Raw genomic sequence first — 6,000 nt, forward strand, 5'->3', positions numbered from 1 at the left:
TTCGCTCTTACGCGAAGACACGAGCTCCGGTTGGATTTTTATTTTCCCGTGAAAGTTAGAGGAATCTGATGGTTGAAATCCTGCGTGCCGAACGCTAGTTCTTAGCAGATTTCCTCCGTTTTGGGTTCCTGTACCTTTTCTTTGAAATTCCTGTAAACCAAACAGGGCCTTAGTAGAACATCACCAGGTCAATGTGTTACAGTCAAGTTTTGGAAGTTTTGCCATGCCATGCTTAGTGTTTACTAAACTGAGGCATTTGGGAATTTAGGTGTAATTTTTATTCTCTTGAATGGATATTTTTTTATTGACAATCATTTAACTTCCACTGTATCTTACTGATAATTTATGTAGATCAGCATCTAAAGTCGTCGAGTGGCTGCTGCTGTGAACGAAGATCAGAAGAAGCTTAGAGATGTGCACAATAGTTTTACTTGATGTTGCCACCATGTTTTGGTGCGTGTGTATTTGTTTCCGATTGTATGTACACTTGATGGATCGTGCGGATGTGTATGAGCTGTTGTGAGTTTCATTGAGGGATTCCTGGATTTGATCATTTAATTGTGAGAATTATTGATTGTTTGTTGTTGAAATGTGTAATATTGAAATATGTGAATGAAAAATACTGAATGTTCTATTGGATTGAATAATATTTAGGCTCTAAAAAGGCTATGGCCCAAACAACAGTGGACTGGAATATCGTGCATTTACGAAAAAGGTATAAAAAGGCTTAATTAAATGGACCGTGAAATGGATGAGGCCTAGAAGTAAAAAGGCCGAATTGTTGGGCTTGGTCCATGAAGCCGATCAAAAATTGATAGAAAAAAATATAAAAAGGCCGAATTGTTGGGCTCGGCCCATATAAACACCGAATTGGACTGGGCTGAATCTTGTGCCACGTCAGATTGCCACGCTGGATGCCTACGTGGCCTGGGGAGGTTGCTAGTGACCAAAACGCCACAGTAGACGTATTTTGGTCATAAACGTTTGCGACCATTCCAAAAGAAAGGTCGCTATAGTCAGTTTATGATGCCCAGCTTTTGACCTTATGTTTTTGGTCACAAAAAGGTCATAAATGGAAATTTGTGACCTTTCAGTGACCAACAGTGGTGGTCATAAGTTGACATATTTCTTGTAGTGTGTATACGTGGGATGTGTGTGTGTGCGCGTGCATGATCGAGATAAAAGAAAGAAGACATAATTCATAAGATCAGCGACATGGGGGAGACGGATCGGTATGACAATATGCATGCATGTGAGAATGCATGGAAGAAGTCCCGACAATTGAGCATGTGTTTTTGTCTTTAAGAGATAGTGGCGTGGGCTGGAGCATGCATCTATGGCGAGCAGAGGGAGTGAGGCGCAACGATTGTGCAAAAGAGACCAACCTATAAATGTATATGTATGGAGAGACATATATAGTGTGGGTGATAGGGAGCAAGACTCCATGCGAGAAGGAAATGTTGACAGAGAAACTACAAATAGATACAGAGACGGAGATGCTAGCTAGAGGGACATCCGCTAGTTTGGGTGTTGGAGATGACCGTCGGGTGGTTGAAAGGGTGAAGTTATGTATGTGTGTGAGAGGGCACTTGACTGCATGTAGAGAGAAACATATGTAGTGTGCGTGATAGGAATCAAGAGTGAGGGCGAGAAAGAAGGTTGATGGAGAAATAGATAAATAGAAAGATAAAGATGCTAGCTAGTGTGCGTTAGAGATAGGAGTCGAGTGGATCAGAAGGCTGGGTTATGTGTGTGGGTGTGAGAGAGATAGAGAGAGGGTGTGTGTGAGTCACATACAAACAGATATCAGAGAGAAATGAGATCCAGAGAGACGGAGTTTTGTGTCTGCGAGAGAGAAAGATATTTCACAACGAGAGTGATAGCTAGAGAGACATACGAGGGAACGCAAGATATCTCTAGGGAGAGATGGTGTGTGTGAGCGACATACAAGAGAACAATGGAGAAATATGAGACCCTGGGAGACAGAGTTTGTGTTTGTGTGTGAGAAAGAGATATTGAAGAGGAAGAGTCGTAGGTTCTCATATCTAAGGAGCGAAAGACATCTCTGTATGAGGGGTGTGCGAGTGGCACACATGGGAATAGTAGAGAGAAATGAGACCCCGGGAGACAAAGTTTTGTGTTTGTGTGAGAGAAAGAGATTCCACATGGAGAATCATAGTTAGAGACACATAGCAGGGAGCGAGATATACTTAGAGAGAGATAGAGTGATGAAGGTCGAGGGAGAGAGTACCGTCAGTGTGTTACGAAGATAAAAGATCATTGTCGACATACAGGTAGCATGAGAGATACCTAAGAGACGATGAACGCGTATAGGTCCAGAGAGATAGTCCTATATAAGCATGAGTGATAGCTAAATGAGACGAATATCTGGATTAAAGGGGATTCAAATATTTAAACTGGAGATCACGACATCGATAATATCATAATGCAAATTGGTGTATCAAACATGCATATTCATTTGAGTTTGGGCACACGTGTAATGTTATATAGTTTATCAATATTGGTGATCCATAGATTCTTCAATTACAAACAATGCATGGTTTATATGCAATTAATGTCTAAACGGGATTACATTATATGTTGCATGTGTGAAACACATTATACATGTTTGAGAAGTAAAAAAACCCGCATGAAACACACATTAATTGGAGACAATTAGCGAGGAATGCATACATTGGATTTCAACATAAAGTGGTTTCAAATATTTGAAAATCCAAATTGACGGATACAACCTTATGAATCTGAGATCATGCCATTTGTAAACCATATTTATGTATAAATGGTGTTGTGCTTTTGAAAGTATATATAAAAAATGATGTATATAGAATGTAATTCCAATTGAAAATGGATCCCGCCCGAAAAAATAAATAGAATACAAACGGGATTCGAATTGAGTTGGCACGGTAAACGTGCACTCTGCAAAATTTGAATGAAGCGGGGAAAGTCGCAGTAACCACCCGAAACCAAAATCTGCAAGATGGAAATCACTACTGCCTATCCGTGCCACGCAAAGCCTATATGCTGGATTTCTATAGGGGTAGGTTTGTAATTTCACCCAAACGTGACGTAACCACCTCTCACCCGGATTCATACACGGTGGGCGCCAAAACATAGTGTGTCCTCGGACGAAATCGACTCCCTCCCCGATTCATATTCATACACGGTGGGCGCCAAAAACTAACTCTCGTCGGCAAATATTCGGTGTATGCGAGATTACCGTCCTATCCCCAACCGGCTAGTGTTGCTGTGATGTAGTAGAAATTTGAAACGGGGGCTAAGTTTGTAAATTTCCTCGCATTTGAGACAAGCGCGCCCTGAATACATGGTTCCCCCCTTTCTCTCTACCTCCCTTTTCCCCATTCGTACTCCGTGGGCGCCAAAACACCCTCTCCACCCCACCCTCCTCTGTCCGCCACCCCATCCACCGCCGTCCTCCTCCACCATGCTGGAGCTGATACCCTGACACCGCCGTCCATTACAAGAGATCGACCTCTCTCATCCACGGCTTCGGACCAGGATCCTTGCATCCCATCCTCTCGCTTCATCCCCGTCGTCGTCCACCTTGCCGGTGCCGCTCCTACGACTGTCTCGTCCATCGCGCCCCACCACCACCGTCTACCCTCCTAGATTTGCTTCCATGCCGCCGACAGCCATCGCTACCGCAGCACCGTCAAATTCTCAGTAGATGCATACACGGCGCCGCACCAGAGGCGGTACTCTTTCGTATCTACTCAACTTATTTACCGCACAATAGATCGCCACTGCTTTACTCTGATTTCTTGTCTTGGTTGCGAAGTTGCCTTTTTCCGGTTTGCACCTTCAGATCTGGCATGGCACGCTCAACACCATACTCGCAATGCTTATGGTTTTCCCCTTTTATATTCCACACTAGTTAAATCATAGTAGACTAAATTTCAAAATTGGGTCAGTCAATTTTTCAGAGCTCGCCGGAGTTCGCCGGTGCGATTGAAGGGGCTCGGGTGGGGACAGTGGTTGTGGGGGCGGTGGTGGGGCCTCGTCGAACGAAGAAAACTCGACGCGGGTGGGGGCGGGGGTGGGGGTGGCTGAGGAACACAGGCGGTGGGGCCGGTGGTTCGGCCGGCGGCCCGTGCTGTGTTCTGTATGGGAAGCACAGTATGTTCCTTGTCAGGAAGGGGAGCAGGGACATCTGCAGTCAACAGCTGATAGAGCTGGCCTGTACGTGATTGATAGGCTTTCAATTACTAGTGGCAATACAACACCGTAATTTCCAACCAGTTCCACTTTCCCGATTTATATATCCTGGTTATGGTGTACCCCTATTATGTACACTATGATCTGCCTAGTTGCTGTGTGCTCTTGTTATCATGGTTTGGCAATAAACTCTCTATACAGTATATTATGAACCTATCATCTGCCAGCTATCCTTACTTCTGGAGCCTATTTTTTTGTGTACTTGTGCCAGATTATATAAATGCACGCACCATATTACAGCACACATGAGCTCTCTTATCAGAATCCAGTGATAGCACACAAGTGATTACAGGGGCGCCCCTATATTAGAATATCATCTGCATTACAAAGATAATCTCACAACTATTTATGTTTTCATGGTTCTCAGATATTATACGCAATTACAGTGAATATCAGAATCCGCACATCAGAAGAATATTGTGGAACACTGCAATGACTTACAAAATTGGCAGCAAGGCATTGAGTGCCATTTTGGAAGCAATGAAACTTGTACGCTCCCCACCTACCAATTCTTGTTCAGAATGTCATCCTAATGACTATTCTAACCTTGAGGAGTCAAAGGCAGATGGACTGTCCTGTTCACCCATCAAGGTGCCTGTTCTAATTTAGCAAGGTTTTATTGATTGCGCGTATCTTGCATATGTTGTCTTGCATTTCTTCTACTTTGTTGCACCGCCGTCTGCTTAGTTTACTCATCATATATGTCGAGATGCCACGCCCATCCATTATCAATACATATTCCATCTATCATCATACCATGTTTTTCCACTCAAATGTTGTTCTTGTGCATCAGACATCAAAAAGTAAGAGGGTGATTGCCGAACCTGAAGGAGCACCAGCAAAGTCCTTGAAAAACATGGTGGTGCCGGAGAAATCAGACAACACCCCACTTATATTGGTTGTACAACTAGTGACACAAAACGTAGGACCGACTCCAGCAGATTGTACCCATACTTCACTGGCCACACCACTAGCCCCACCACACAGGACCTGCACTCCAGCAAAAGGTATACCAATTTCATTTGCCATAGCACCAGCTATACCACAGAAAAATCCCACTCCAGCAAAAAGTACAACAAGTCCACCGGCCGAAGACCTATCCCAACTGTAGAGACGACCAATTCCTACAGATTGGAACCCCATTCCATTTATTCCAAGTTTAAAAGACAATGCTTTCAATGTTGTTAGGGACTACGTGCATATATTCCCATCATGGGAAGATTATTGTGAAGACAAACACCATTTTCACATCTTCCTGTCCAACTTACGTGTAAGTGCTATTATTCATGGTTATTATTTTCCTGTTTTCTGCTGATTGAACACATCAATGATTTACATTACATTGTTGTAACTAGGCGAGGGTCAATCTAGATAGTCATGACGAGCAAAGCTTTCTTGTGCTTTTCAAGGAAGCATTGCAACAGTATCGGTGTTACCTGAGGAAATCACACTTTGATGGCAATTCTATAAACGAATTTCCGGTGAAGTCTCATGTGCTAAATTTAGAAGACATTGAATGGAAAAACCTTGTTATGCACTGGTCTCGTTCCCAGGATGAGTTACTGTCTATGAAATCACATGACAATTTGAACTTCTACTTTTCTGCATGTGCCTTACAGATCTTTTTTGCAGGAAATCTGCTCGAAGAAGAATTCCAGTTTGACAAGAACGACAGGATATCGCAAATATGCTGCCCGCTGCTTTGCTCTTGTTAGTACCTATTGTCCTGTATCACTGTACTTGCAT

This window comes from Triticum urartu, chromosome 7, assembly GCF_003073215.2.
Source record: "Triticum urartu cultivar G1812 chromosome 7, Tu2.1, whole genome shotgun sequence".
In the NCBI taxonomy this organism is placed as follows: domain Eukaryota; kingdom Viridiplantae; phylum Streptophyta; class Magnoliopsida; order Poales; family Poaceae; genus Triticum; species Triticum urartu.